Source organism: Sarcophilus harrisii, chromosome 3 (genome assembly GCF_902635505.1).
Source record: "Sarcophilus harrisii chromosome 3, mSarHar1.11, whole genome shotgun sequence".
Classification (NCBI taxonomy): domain Eukaryota; kingdom Metazoa; phylum Chordata; class Mammalia; order Dasyuromorphia; family Dasyuridae; genus Sarcophilus; species Sarcophilus harrisii.
Window position 1 is genome coordinate 294,556,718 of NC_045428.1, and position 16,508 is coordinate 294,573,225.

Genomic DNA, 16,508 nt, shown 5'->3' on the forward strand with positions numbered 1-16,508 from the left:
TACCAGTACCTTCCCAACTGGTGGAGATTCAGTGGTTCTAAGTGCTCTTAAGAGTTATTTGTCAGCATGCAAATATATCAGCTGACAGATTCAATTTTCATGGATTTCTCATTGTTTCCCCAAGTAGTTCTATATGCTGGCAATCTCAACCCCATTCGAAATAACATCTGAGAAGTATATCTATTAAGAGTGTTTTTATTTAGCCTGAACTTTCTCATTCATTACAGATTTAATGTTGGCTCTACAACACTGATATCTGACTTTATATTCATCATGTCCTCATGTACTTCAACTTAGTGGAGGCAATATATAGACCCCCAAAATGATGCAAATATTCTCCTTACGCCATATGGTGGACAGAATGGCATATCTTAAAGTTCAGATGCTCTTTGAGAGAAATGAAATCATGTACTTAGATCAAGGACTGGCTTATTAGCATCTGTGACTAGTCAACTAATATTTCATTGGAATGACTGATTAATTAGTGGTAAATTAATATTTTGTAACTTCTTGTACATTACAATAAATGTTTTCCATATTTTATGTTCACAGACATATATATATATGCATATATATATATATACATAGAAATAATAAGCTATCATACAAAGGTATACAGTCATATGTTCTCATTATTTGTCAGGATCAATATTTCATTAATATAGAGATAAGAAAACACCCTTTGCTCATCAACAAGTATTTGTTAGGAGACTGCTATGAGCCAGGCACTGTCCTAGGAACTTAGGACATAAAATCATATAAGATGAATAGCAAGCAGATCAGTTTAGCTGAAATGGAATGCATAAAGGGGTGTAATGTAAAATCAGCCTGAACCATAAGCTGATTCCAGAATATAAAGATCTTTAAAAATCTAAATAGAGGAATTTGCATTTTTATCCTAAAGGCAAGAAGTTAATGGACCTTCTTGAGCAGAAGAGTGACATAATCAGAATCATGGTTTAGGAATAAGAGTTTGCTTACTGTGTTATGAATGGATTAGAGGCTACATGAAAGGAGACCAACCAATCAGAAGGCTATTGGGATATTCTAGATGGGAACTAATGAGGGCTTGAACTCTATAGACTGTGGTATGAGGAAAAAAAGAAGAAAAATGTGAACATTTTTTGTAAAAGTGAAATTATCAAGATTTGGTAATTTACTATGAGGAGATGAATGATCAATCAATCAAGCAATACACATTTATTATGCACCTACTATGTGCCAGGCACTGTGCTAAGTGTTGAGTGTACAAATGCAGCCCTTATTGCTGTCTGTTAATCCTACAATACACTCCACTTTTCAACTCACTATCTCATTCTCCACAGGAACTCTTCTAGACTTTTTAAAAATCTCTTTTCAATCTTCCCACACCTCTCTCTCTCTCTCTCTGTCTCTCTCTCTCTCTCCCTGCTTTCTCAGCTAAAATCTTTGTCTCATATTTTACAAAAACCATCAAGGCCATTTGCTGTGAGCTTTTTCTCCTCTCCTCTTATCACTTAGGTGCCTTCTGCCACTCTTTCCTTCTTTACCTCTGCCTCATAAAATGAATTTGAGTCCTTACTCTATATGCTGACCCCTCTATTTGTTCAAAGCTTGGCCTCTCTTGTCCTCACTATACTTACACTCCTTTCCACTGGCTCATTTCTTACTGTCTAAACATGCTCACATATTCCCTACTGTGAAGAAAAAAAAATCCTCACCTGATCTTTCTGTCTCTACTAACAATCATCCTATATCTCTCCTGCCCTCTTAGCTAAGCTTCTTGCAAAGACCATCTGCAATCAAGGGCTTCTCTTTCTCTCCTCTCCCTCTTTTCTTAGCTCCTTACAGTCTAGCTTTCCAACCATAGTATTCCACTGAAACCGCCCTCTCCAAAGTTACTAATTATCTCTTAGTTGCTAAATCTAGGGGTTTTTCTTCTGTTTTCATCTTCCTTGACCTCTCTGTCATTTCTGACACTTAATTACTTTCTCTTCATGGATATTCACTTCTCTCTAGGTTTTTGGGACACTATTCTGTCATGGTTCTCTTCTATTTCCTTTGCTGCAATGCAGATCATACCTTGTAACCATTGACGTCCCTCAGGGGCTGAACTTGGATCCTTTTATCCTTTCCTCTGTACTATTTGGCCCAGTGACCACATCAGCTCCCATGGATTTAATTGCCATCTTTATGCTGATGATTTTCAAATCGACTTTCTCTGCAATCTTATATCTCCAACTGCCTTTCAGACATCTCAAATTGGATCTCCAGTAGAGATGTGAAACTCATCATGTCCAAAAGAATATTCATTATCATTCATCCTAACCCCCAAATCCTTCAGACTTTTTCTATTAGTGTAGAAGGCAACACTGTCCTAGTCCCTCAGGTTTGCAACCCAGGAGTCATTCAGGCTCCTCAGTCTCTCTCATACTCCATATCCATTGTGGTATTATAATATGTTGATCTTATCTTTGCAATATCTTTTGAATATGCCTCCTTTCCTCTTCCTCAACTTCAGAGGAGTTAACTCTCTATTAGCCTGGATAACTGTGGTGCCCTACTTGTAGATCTGTCTGTCTTAAGTCATTCCCTTCTCTAAATCATCCTCTACTCAGCTAGTAATTCCCTATAGCCCCCAGGATCAAATACAAAATACTCTGTCATTTGAACACATTTGTCGTTGGCTCATTCCCCTCTGATTCTCTAGCTTTCTTCTTATATCTTATCCCCTAGCATTATTCTCTGATACAGTGACACTGTCCTTCTGGTTGTCCCCTACACCCAGAACACTTTCTCTTTTTTGCTCTACCCACTGACATCCCTGATTTCTGTTCAGTTCCATCTAAAACTCCACTTTTTTTTTACTGGAAGAGTTGCCCAATCCCTCTTGATTCTAGCTTCCCTCTGTTAATTAATTTCTATTTTTCCTATATGTAGGCTGCTAAATATATATCTATTTGCACATTGTCTCCCCTATTCAACAGTAAACACCTTGCTTTTTGCATCTTTTTTGAATTTCAGAGCTTCACACAATACCTGGAACACAGCAGTTGTTTAAGAAATGTTTACTCATTGATTGATTAAATAATAGGCCTTGCCCTTAAAGAGTTTACAATCCTATAGAGGAAGAAGACACACAATAGGAAGCTGAAAGGGTAGGGGAAAATGGCAAAAAAAGTTAGAGAAAACCTGAAGAAGGACAATTAGGTAAGAAATGAGATGATCTGAGCTGAGTATCTTTCTTAAATGAAGGTTTGGGGGAATGAGAGTAAGTGTGAGAAAATTGAAAATAAATCTTATTTTGTGAATCATAGTGACTGAAAAAAATGATACACTTGACAAAATAAGGGAAGCCAGGAAGATGCTATGATTAGAGGGAAATTTTCGTTTGGAAGATATTGAGTTTAAGATGCCTATGGAGTAATTGGGTCAAGATCCCTAATTATTACTTTCAAGTAGATGCTTTTTGCTCTAGTGAGGCTAGCATGGAGTAAGCAATAAAAGAGTTTGTTGGTTCACAGAATCATGATTTGTTGGTGTTTCTCACTGCTGTTATTTTGTGGTATATCTTAAAGTCAAGCATCCTGAAACCTAGAGGTGGCTTCATGACTAGTAGAACTCAAACATCTTTCTCTCCATTAAATGATCCAGTTCTTGTAGCAAGTGTGCTAAACTGACATTTAGTAAAACTATATGTCTTAATTGAAACAATCCTTTTTTTTTTTCCTTTCCAAAGCAACAAGTCATTCAGGGACTGTTCCAAGTAGGTGGTTGTAGATGATATGACTAAGAGCTTACTGGTCTTTTGTTTCTTAACGTACAAACTTGTGTAATTTTTGCATTACCAATGCACCCCCAAGAGATTTCATAGGGGCCAACAAGGATTAGATTAAAATTTAATCATTTGGATAACAGATTTTAGAAAAATGGGTTTATAAAAGAATGTTCTTGCCACACCAGAAAAAATTTCAAAGAAACTACTTTCAAGAAAACAATTCCTTACTGAATATTTGAGAATCATATTACCTTGAGCCTCCAAACTTCTAGTAGTACTCTATTGAAACATTTTGCTTTTTATGCTGATACTACACTTATCAACAATTACTATACTTCCTTTTGCTTCTTTTTGACATGCCCCAAGAAATAAGTAGTCTCTATTATAATAAGAGGGGCAATGTGTTGATGATCATTCAGTAAATATTTATAAAGCACCTACCATGTGCCAGGAACTAAAGGAAAGGAAAAAGACTCTCTCCCCTCAAGGAGCTCATACTTTAATAAGGAGACAGCAACAACAACAACAACAACAAAAAACAAATATGCACAAACAAGCCATAGGTAGGACAAATAGGAAATAATTAACAGAGCAGAGGGAAGTCCCTAGTATTAAAAGAGATGGGGAAGATTTCCTATAGAAGATGATATTTTAGCTATGACTTCAGGGAAGATAGAAAAGGCAGGAGGCTGAGGGGAGAGGTAAGATCATTCCAGGCATGGGAAAATGAATGGACTGAGTCAGGAGAGATGAGATCAGAGTCCTGTCTTCTACTTTTACTTGTTATATGATCATTGAGAAGTCATTTAATCTACTTAAACTGAAGTTTAAGTTTTCTCATTTGCAGAATTAAAATAATAATAGTACTTATCTCACAAGGTTACTATAAATATCAACATTTGTAAAATATTACATAAAGGTCAGCTATTGTTATTAATTTAGTCACAAAAAACAAACTTTAGTTAAGAGTTACTTTAAAGGAAATAAACAACTCACGATTCTTTTTTGTGTTTCTGTGGAAATAAGAAGGATCCTCACAGCATTCTTATGCTGTCCCCTTCACTTGGTCCTAATTGCCTCATGACAGAGTCTTCTAATTTCTCCCTCATACAGAATTCCCAACATAATCTCCAACTTTAGAATGCTTTGTTGGATCTGTTACTCTACCACCTTATAGAAACTCTAGGGATACAAGACTGAAATTTTTTGGTGAGGTACTGCAAGAGAATGCCAACATATGTTATCCTGCCTCTTCTTCTTCCTACTTCCCATCACTCTTTGCACATAACCGGTATAAGTCATCTATACTGAACATTCAGGTATGGCATAGTGTTGGCACTTGCAGCAACTCTCTCAGCCAGCTATTTGTACACATGACCTTAATTTAAATGCCACTTCCTTTTTGCCTTAGCCTAAAATACAGATCTGTTTCCTAACCCAGAGTTACCCCCTTTTCTCCTTCTTCAAATCAATATTAGCACTTAATCATTTAAGCATCACCACCATAGGCCCACAGTAGCAGCATTAACATCCTTGTCCTGCTGGAAACTGTTCAGCATCCAGAGGACCATCTTTATGCTGATAACACTAAAATATAAAATAATGCCAACAGCTGGTGCTACAAATGGCTTTTAAAAACGATGTTCATTCACTAAAATTCCTCTTGCTACTTTTGACATGAAACACGCAGTCTCTAATTATTCTGATCAAGACGGTGAAATACAAAAACAAACTTTAATTGTGTTTAACAGATATTTAATCAGGACTCACTGAACTACAGATTAAAGCTGAAATTCATAAACCATAATTACCCGATTGTCGCAATCTTTTGGTCCACATTCTCCTTCCGTCTGGGCGTCTGGCACCTTGCCCCGAATTTCTTTTACTGTCTTCTCGGCTTCGTTACTGTTCATGTTTTCCAGCAGAGATTTAGCACAGATTACAAAATATCTGTTCTTGGCAACTTTCTTCATTAGCTTTTCCCCCTCTTGCAAAAAGTTTATTTTTCTACCAGAGTAGCTGAAGTAGGCTATGTTCAGTATGCCATGATGACAAAATTAATTATATAGGTATCAGGAGATAACATTATGATGCTAATGAGAGTTACTATACAGTTACCATGTAGGTATCATGCAATTTCTTTGGTATAACATGCGGTGTATCCCAGTAACCATATAATTACCTCATGTCATTACTGTATTGTTTTATGGAAAAGGCTTTTCTCACCCCTAAAAAAATTCTTTCTGCTGAATTTGAAAAACATAAACACACACACACACACACACACACACACACCCCACAAGCTGAAGTCTTTGCTCTCTTTTCACAACATGACTTGTCCCCCTATTTCTGTTGTGTGGGCACAGAAGTAACACCTGGTCTCTCCTGTAAATTTGTTTTCACCCAAAGCAAAAAGAATGATTCCATTTTCTGTTGCTTCGCTCCCTCCAAATGAGAGGGGTAATTACCAACAACACATACTTTTGTGTTTTTAGAAACCTGCTCAGATCAGATTCATTTGGTCTGACACTTCCGTCTTCTCTCTCCCCTTTCAGAGTATCAGCCATACACATCCTTTTTTCCTCGAGTTCTAGTGTAAATCATTTCTAACAAGCCAGTTTGGGGCTTCTCTAACTCGGCAGCAATGCAAAACGCTATTGTCGTTGAAGCACGTTAAGTGAGAGCAAGAGCCTTTCTGTAGAATGTTTTTGGACCACTCATAATAAGGCTACCTTGAGTTTCTCTCTCAATGTGGTAACCCTGGTGTCACATAGGAGAACATCACAGACTGAAACACGAGAGATAAAGAGAAAATGCTGGCACAAGAAGAGGTTGGTGGTTTCTTTATCCTCCCTGGCCTCCCTGAGACAACTCTGTGAAGCAAGAACTGCAGTTTCTACTTATTTATATAAAATGGATGGCTTGAAGTCTGACCTCACTGAGACCCTTACATTTGACACACCACCTGAGATTTCTGGCTTAAAACAGAATGTGACTTACTTTGTGACACAGGATAAAAGCTAGTTTTGATTCCTCTTACATTAGTCATCATCCCCTCAAACTGATAGCTGCCCATTCAAAGCTGTATGCTTTACTCAAGGTGGAGTAGAAATTGTCCGCAGATTTAGATGGTGCTAGAAAAATTGCTACTCCATCCTAGGGCATTGTTCTTCAATCAGACTGTTCCTCTAAATACAGCAGACAGCCTTTGAGATGCAAAATGCATCACTTTAATGCAGTAGAGGTCCCCTTTCACTGCATTGCTAAATCTATTTAGCAGATTCTTCTTGGAATAATCTGTCCCCAGACCTGAGGATGCTCAGTGATTTTAAGCATTTTAAGCTAACGATAATGGTTAGTGCTGAGAACAGATGTACCTGGCTGTGATGTGATGTATTCCAGTAGGCTTTTTATGAGCTGTGTATTCCTATTGACTTAGCATTTTATGTCTGTGTTTTTGCCTGGTGTGATGGCTGCATAGGGGTGTCATGTGTGATATTTTCCTGATGTGTGATGGCTGCATAGGGTACTGGGTGTATTTTGTCAGAGCAATGACTACACAGGGTGCTGTGTGTATGTTTGCCTGAAGTTATAGTTGCACGTGTTGCTATATGACTATTTCTCCCATTTGATGCCTGCTTGTAGCATCCTATGTTTACATTTTCCCTGATATGATTCTTGCACTCATAGTTGTGCTAATGATGGGCATTTCTGGCAATTTTATGTCTATAGTGTCCTATAGAAAAAAGTATGATAAAAATCAATAAATAGTGCTAGATGAGCCCTTTTAAAAAGAAATGACAGCCCAGCATTTCTTTTTCAAATTTGCTACATGTTTGCTACTTTATTGGCATTGGAATAAGATTTCCATTCCTTTTCCCCTCCTTATCTTAGTACTATAAAACCAGTTTAGGGGATTGGGGATTTCAGTTGGAGAGTTTTTACAGATTAAACTATCTAATGACATGGTTTCACTGTATTCTTATATACCTAACTTCCTACACCTCATCCTAACCTTCTATAGGGAAATAAAGATGCTGAACATTATTATGTCCTTCATTTAATCCTTGTGCCTTGCCAGCCCATCCCTACATCCCCCAAATTACACAAGATCCCCTCCTTTTCTCCCTCCAGTCTCACTGTATTTTTCCTGTGTTCACCAAATGGAGCTGACAAAGGAAAGAACCAGTGAGGTTAAAGCCTTTTAAAACCACTGGAATACGGATGAGCTGGGAGGCATCTGGAAACAAAACCAGACACTTGAAATCAAAGAGACAAGTAAATTACTATCCTAATCTAGGAAGAATAACTAAAGGTGTCAGTGGGGTTCCATTGATAGCACTTGGCTCTTGGCCAGGATGCCATGGGTTCAAACTCCACACCAGCACTGGGCTCAGACCCAAGACTTGACACTGCAGGGTGGTTGCAGCATGTGCAGAGCTGTTAAAGGTGTCACCCTTCTAAGGAGAGGCAAAACCCAAACCACTGGTCCTGGTTGTCATGGCTTTTTGTAAAGAATTAAAAGATAATCTCAGTATCCTAACCAATGCTTCATTTTTTCTATGTTGAGTTATGTATGAGCTATTGATTAGCAGCATTTTGTGTTAGCATCATTATTTTACAATCAGTGAAATGCCCCTTTTCTCTACTTTTCTCTACTGTAGAGTAGAAAGAGGGAGGGGGAAAAAAGTATGATATAAACTGATGCCTGCTCTGAAGATTTTTTCATCCATACAAAAAGCTAAGTTTGGAAAGCTGTAACCACACATCCAATTAAAGGAAATGTTTCCAGGAGAATAGACTACATGACTAGTAGACTTGTATAAAAATTACTGCACAAAATTTTAGAATTAATTTTAATAATAAATATTATATAATGCCCAATATTTTATATGCATAGTTAATCTTTAAATGACCTGTTACATATTTTTTAATTTTATTTTTAATTAATGGAATAAAATAAGCATTTCTATAACACTGGATGATTAAAAGGATGATTGTACATGAAACTGCAAATCCACTATGCACAATTTGCTATTCAATTAAAACATACAACAAAATTATCATGTAAATTTTTTCTCCCTCCTCCCATTACTACCATGAGAAAAATTATTCTATGCATACTTCTATTTATCAGTTCTTTCTCTGAATGTAGATAGTGTCTTTCTTCCCATGTCCTTTATAGTTTTTTTCCATAACATAGTATAATAAAAAAGATGCTTGCACATGAAAATAGAAATCCACTATGCATAACTTGCTATTCCTTTCAAATATACAACAAAATTATCATGTAAATTTTCCCCCCACCCACCCCAGAGATGTCTACCTTTAGATATAAATAGGTATATGTGTGTATATGTATGTATGTAAAATTATTCTATACATACTCCTATTTATCAGTTTTTTCTCTTAATACAGTGCCTTCCTTCATATGTCATTTTTAATTAATTTGGGTATTTATAATAGTCCACTACAACGTCAATGAAATATGGAAAATTATTTGTAAAAATTCTTGATTTGCCAGTTTACTTGACTGTAAATAAATAAATTGTTCACTCTTTGGGCATATGGAAACTATATTTGCCTAAGATGTGCTTTATTTCTCCTTTACTGAATCTTAACACAGTCCAAAGAATTCTCATCATTATTCAGCTGTGAAAATAAGTCACATAGCATGACTCAATGGCCTTCTAAGATTCCTTTCAGCTTTAAATTGATGAAGCTGTCATTTTATGATTAGCAGAATGTAAATGTAAATGCTCTAAGCAAAAGTCTTTTTCATTAGAAAACTTGGATCATAGTGAGCTGAGACCCCAGAGAACAGCTGGTCTAACCCCTTCATTTCCAGAACCAGAGAGAGTAAATGACTTGTTCAGGGTCACACAAGTAGATAGCATCAGAAGTGGGATTTGAAACTAGGTCCTCACTCATGTAAAGGAATAATAAATAAGAACAATAAGACTTGAGTTCAAATCCAGCTTCACACACTTACTAGCAGTCTGTTTCCTCATTTGTAAAATGGAGATAATAATTACACTTATCTCATGGTGACATAAAAAGAGCTTAGCAAAGTGGCTGGAACATAGAAAGCACTTAATAAGTGCTTGTTCCCTTCACCTTCATTAAATAAAAAGCAAAATGATTACTGCCTTCCAGGTCACATTTCATTTCATCTCTTCCATATCCTATATTCACCTGCATGTCCTCAAGTTCCTCACCTCAGCACCTCCTCTTTAGTTGTATTCCTTTACTTCCCCCATTAATACAGATTTGTCCTGAGTCCCATTCTTTGGGGACTTTGCTCCCAGATAAACTAATGACCCATTAGTGTTAGGGCAGAAAACACCTTAATGTAATTATCATCAGTAGTATTTAAATTTTAAGAGACCTTGGGTTCATATTACAGTTCTACAGTCATGGAATTTAAGAATCAGAAGAGACCTCTGTAGATATCCAACACCTAAAAGGATTTTTCATTATAACACATCTGACAAAGAGTCATCAAATCTCTGCTTGAAGGCTTTCAGTGAGGGGGAACTCATTGCTTTCTCGGGGAACTTAAACTTTTTGATATTCCTAATTATTAGGAAGTTCCCTTCCCCCCTCCTGTCTAAATTTGCCTCTTTGCAACTTCTTATGTTTGTTCTTTGTTTTTCATTTTGCCATCCCCTCCTTCCAAAAAAATGGTCGAATTTATCTCTCATATGGGATCTTTAAGTGTAATGCCGGAGAAACTGAGGCAGGAGAGAGATTAGAGGGTTTTCAATAGTTTATTAATTGGAGAGTATAATTGACTGGACAGGACTCTCGTCTCAAAATATCCAGTCAGATAGAGATAAAGATATACTGGGACCAAGGAATCCATGTTGGTCCCAGGGCTGTCATCTCAAAGAATGAAGCAGAGAATAAGAGCGGCCCCCTCCTTTAAATAACCCTAGAGACAAAGACCCCCCCCAAAAAAAAAAGTGGGAAGGCTTCTGTCAGGTTGGGGGGAGGCAATAACTCCTAAAAGCCCAGAGACAGGATGTCTGAATACCCAGAGATAAAGATGTCAGTGAGGTATCTTGGAATGTTTTAGAGAGATATTGTAAATTCTTGAGAACAGGGGAGGGTCAGGAGTTCTGCTCTCTTGTTTATCTTGCTAGCAATTTATAACCTTAGAGTAAACGGTCCCCAGTCTTAATGGACTAGAGTGGGTTTTTACGACTAAGGGTATTTAACAGAACAGCTAAGGAAACTGAGACAAAGGAAACTAGCTCAGGGGAAACCAAGTCAGAACAGTTAAAGAGAACTGAGGCATAACATAAGTACTGAAGACAGCTCTCTTGCCCCCAACTTCTCAACTATTCTCTTCTGGAGGCTAAATATTCTTTCTTCCTTCAATCATTTCTCATATGATATCTATACTTAAAGCCATTCACCATTTTGGTTACTTTTCTCTAAATGTCATTTAGCTTATTAGTTCCCTTCTTAATCATGACACCCATTGCTAGAGGCCTAAGGAGTCTATTTCTCTGTTCCCCTGGTCCCTCATCTGATATGATGATAATAATAGTGGCACTGTCAACTTTACAGTTGTATTATGAGGAAAATGTTTCATAAATCTTTATAATGTGAACTATCGCCATCATTATCATCATTGAGGGGTCTCCTGGAAACTTACTGTCTTAATTCATAGGGATGTATCTTTAAAATCATGGAATTTCAAATAAGGAATGTTGATTTGATTAAGGTAATATAAGTATGATTCTTAAAAAAGAGAGTTAAAAATTTTGCATATATCTATAAATACATATTATATATATCTCAAGTCATAACAAAAGGTATTCTATCATTTTGCAAGTTTTATAATAAGAAATTTATAGATTATTCTCCTTTTATGTCTCTTCCAGAGCTCATAGTTTTGTGGTTTTGGGTGATGTAAGTACCTATGTAAGGCAATGTGACATAGTAATTAGGAAGTCAGCCTCAGGGACAGGAAGATCTGAATTCAAGTCAGCCTCTGACATGATGTGACCTTGGGGAAATTACTTAACTTCTTAACGGCCCAGGCAACTTTATTAGGCTCTGAGTTTTAAAGAAGGTGCCCACATACTTTTGTAGAAGGAGTTTCCTCATTTGGAGCTCCTTACCTGATGAAATCACAAGTCTGAACCAAAATAATAATGACTTTTAAGACAAACATTTCTTTTCTTTTCTTTTTTTAAACTTATTTTATTCCTTTTCCTTTAACTTTATCTAAAAACACATTTCTCACCTCATCCCAAATGTGGAAAACAGATAAAATACATGGGAGAGATTACACCATTCAATCTAAAACAGGGATTTATTCAAAATACTTTTGAATTTAAAACTGTTCAGTAGGGGAAATCTTAATAATGAAACATGTTATCCAAGGATCTCAAAATACCAGGGAAGTTTCAGTTAAAAACCTGTGATTATCCACAGAAACCTATTTGAAGACACTGTCTAGGGTTCCAACAATAACTTTGGGACTAGAAGATTTTCAAAAGAGGAATCAGGCATTTTATGTCACATTCTTTACCCTCATTTTGAGTTTCTTCAATTGTAAAATGGGGATAATAATAGCACATACCTTCCTGGGTTGCTGCGAGAAATAAATGAGATGTTTGTTTAAAAAAAAAAATGTGTCTAGCATATAGTAGGCATTATATAAATGTTTATATTCTTCCTCTCACATACACACATTTTAAAGGTGAAGAATCCAAGGTTTTCAGAGAAAATTATTTCTAAGATAGACTTCAAGAGAAAAATAGGGAAACTTTACTATATGTTAGCCATATTAATCAATATTGTTTTTAGGCTATTTAAAATAATTAGACAGTATAAGGTTAGAATATTGCTTCACTTCAGGATATTTTGGTAGAATTAGAAAAATAAAGAAAGACTTGGATTTTATGAAGGAAATGTTATCTACCTTCAGAGAAACAGAGGACAAACAAGCAAAGTATGGTCTTACATGGGTACAAATGAATGAATATATGTATGTTTATATTGCTATGTGTGTATGATTATAGATAATTATGCATTTGTGTGTTAAGATGTGTGTAATATATTTGTGTATGTGTATATATTAATATGGAATAAGTAATGTATGTATATATATGTATATGTACACACACACATACATATATAATCTCCATGCTTAATTGTAGCCTTCTGGGGATTGGGGGAGGAAAGCAGAAAAAAGAATAAAGTGAAAAGTGCACAGCAGAGAACAAAAGAAAATCCACAGAAAGCAAAGAAAAGATGGACAGCTCTACACACAATGTATATTTATTATATAGGCTTTATTGAAATGGAAATTTATTGCTTTATATTTTAAATCCTTTCATGTTCTTCTATACAAGTGGCATTTTCCCTTCCCAATTTTAAGTTTTAAATGAATGAATGAATGAGGGGGGGGAAATCCAGGAATCAAGTTACTAAGTGTTTTGTTTAGGAGCAAGATAGAAAAGTTACAATCCAGGTCAGTGACACAGTCAATAAGACTTTATTAAGTAGCTATTACTATTTGATTGGCGCAGTGTAAGGCACTACTTGGGAAAATAAATCTCATATTCTTGGTCTTGGTTAATATTCTGTATTTTTCAAGAATTCTAAATTTCTTTTCCTTCTAAATCTACTTTCTTCTATCTCAGGAACCAAATTTGTTCCAATGTGATCTAGGAAGTTTCCAAAAGAGTTAAATGGTTGGTCTTTATGTCTTATTAGCAAGGAGGGGGTGGGGGGAGGAAGGCTCATATTCTTTCTCCACCTTCATTTATTTTAAAAGATACAGTATAATGAAAACAGGAGATGGTAGGGATTTCTCTCAGTAGGTTTGGCTTCCCTTTCACATTTATTTGGATGAAGAGGAATGATTTGAATTTGGGGCTCTCAATCAAAGTAAAAGAATAAAGTATTTGTTATCTGAATAAGCATTTGTTATTGATGGATCAGACATGGATAAGGTGTGTTGTTATAACTATATTTGTGAAGTATGATTTACATTGTTCTACTGTATGTTGCCCTATCCTGTTTCTCATTTTCTTTTACTTTGGCCTTTTTGTTTTGCTTTATGAATTTAGTCATAGTTGGTTGTTTTTTGAACTTTATAAAAATTTAATACCAAGGAAATTAAAAAAAGAAAAAAGAAAATATTTTCAAAATGATGTCAAAATCAAATCTCTCTCTTGGTAATTTGATTTGTAGGAAATGGAGAACAAAGCATTGCAAACAGAATGCTTTTAATGCACCATAATTACTTCAATGTGCAAATGCCTTGACAAAGACTAGGGGTACATTTAATACTTTGTACTTTAATTGTGCTGGTTCATAGAAAACCTACAGATAGAAATGTTCATAAAGAGTTAACTGAAAAAATAATGTGATCAACTTCAAGGTCATTGATTGTTGTTTTTGTTCAGTTGTTTCAGTTGTGTCTAACTGATTGTAATCTTATTTGGGGTTTTCTTGGCAAAGATATTAGAGGATGGTTTGCCATTTCTTTCTCTAGCTCATTTTACAGATGAGGAACTGAAGCAAACAGGATTAAATGATTTGCCTGTAGTCACACAGCAAGTAAGTGTCTGAGATCAGTTCTGGACTCAGAAAGCGAGCCTTCCTGTCTTTAGGCCTAGAACTTTCATCTACTGCACCATCTAGCACACATTGATAAGTCAACTCAAATATATGGACCAGTAAGTATCAATCGAGTTTATAGAGTGTTGAGACTTGAGCAGTAGACTCACAATTAAGAAGGCCTGGGCTCTACCTTGATCCCCAAACTTATTAGTATGTGACCTAATTTTGGCAAATGATTTAATCTCTCAAAGCCTGGATTTTTTTCTATTTGTATAAAAGATAAGATTAAGAATTGGACTTGTGATTTCTTTGACAGAGAAAACTTCCTGAATGAGGCAACTCCTCTCTATCAAATGAAAGTTAATAACCTTGGTTGCTTTCAACCTTAGTCTTAGAACACTATGTAGAGAGAACTGAATTGTTTAAGTGATTTGCCCAGTACTACAAAGTGATTATTTGTCAGAGATGGTACTAGAATATAATTCTTACTTGCTCCAAAGCCAGCTCTCTATCAATCATACCATACTTCTTCTTTTCCATTTATAAAATAGGAATAATCATTATTATGCTACATAGCTTACATGTTTGTGTAAGGGGAAAATCTTGTAAGCCTTATTATATATAAACAATATAAAAAGATAATTTTGATTTATACAGTTATTATGATTAATAATATGATGATGAATTATTAGTTCTAACAACATAAAATATCCCTTAATTTATAGTTGCTACCAAGAGTTCTCTCCATTGGTTATCCCTTTCTCAAGGTTATGCTTTATGCTTATATATCTAGAAAACGAGAAATTCTCATGTCTATCACCCTATCTCAGGTCATCAAAAAAACTACCTATGCATGGAAGTAGGAAGAATAAGATAATTGTAATACTGTGCTAATTATCAATTAAGAATGGACTGTAGTTGTGACCTGTTAGCAAGGTCCTTGCCCTTATAAACACATCCTCCAGTACCAATTATTTTAGTATCTGCAATATGGTGCACTGGATTGGCTTTACAAGACTTGAGGTTAGAAGTCTTGGCCCAAGATTGGCCCAAACACAAGCTTCACTGATCCCGAAACAGTCGGTTTACTGTTTTGTTTTGCTTCCATTGTCTTCTTTGTAAAATGAGTACAATAATATTGCAACTATTTATCTCAAAAGAGACAGCTAAGTGGCACAGTGTATAGAATACACTATTCTGGAGTCAGGAAGACTCATCTTACTGAGTTCAAGTTTGGCCTCAAATACTCAATGGCTGTGTGATCCTGAATATGTCATTTAACCACCTGCCTCAGTTTCCTCATCTGTAAAATGAGATGGAGAAGAAAATAACAAACCACCCCATATCTTTGACAAGAAAACCTCAAATGTAATCACAAAGAGTTGGATATGACTTAAACAACTAAACAACAGTAACAACATCTCAGAGATGTAAAAAGGAAGGGGAATCTTAATATGTTATAAAAGATGAACTATTATTATAGTTCATATAACTATATAATTATAATATAACTATTATTATAAAATGATAACATATTTAGGCCCACAAGTGCTTACAAAAAAAGACTTGAAGGAAAAGTATGTCTTGAGAGTTCATCCATGATGAACTAAGTAATAACATTATTTTAAAGAAACTTCCATGTAAACTTTTCATATGGTTTATTTAATAATATATTCTTGGTTGGTCTGTGCACATATATGTATATGTGATATGTAAGAAACTTGATATGTAAGAAAAAGAATCCTTCTTTTAGACTATTTTATAAATATTAATTTCAGGGATTGAAGGTAAGTTGTTTTTCATATCCTCTAACAACATAAGCACTAAATTGAAGGATAGACTAAAGGATTTGGATTTTAAAGATGATTATCTCTTCTTTTATAAAGTTTTGTCAGAAAAGGGGCAAGCTAAAATGTGTGAATATTTTGAGCCCATCAAACTTTATCTGGTTCACTCTTTCTGGCACCAACTGGGTTTCTTTTTTTGGATAATCTGGGTATAGAGCCAAGTAAGTTGTTATGTTTATTCATTCTTACAGAGAGCAGCCCAGATTCTGTTCTTGAGATGGCTGCTTAATATACTATATCATTATTATTATTTTATATTTATTAATAAATTTTTTCAAGTGATTATACATTGACATACTGACTATGCCCTGTGCTCC

General features: G+C 35.4%; 1 protein-coding gene across 21 annotated transcripts in view; it reads right to left on the reverse strand.

The window, feature by feature from the left end:
- Positions 1-16,508, reverse strand: part of ZBTB20 (zinc finger and BTB domain containing 20) — a 1,022,251-nt gene that overhangs the window by 269,517 nt on the left and 736,226 nt on the right. The window lies entirely within an intron of this gene.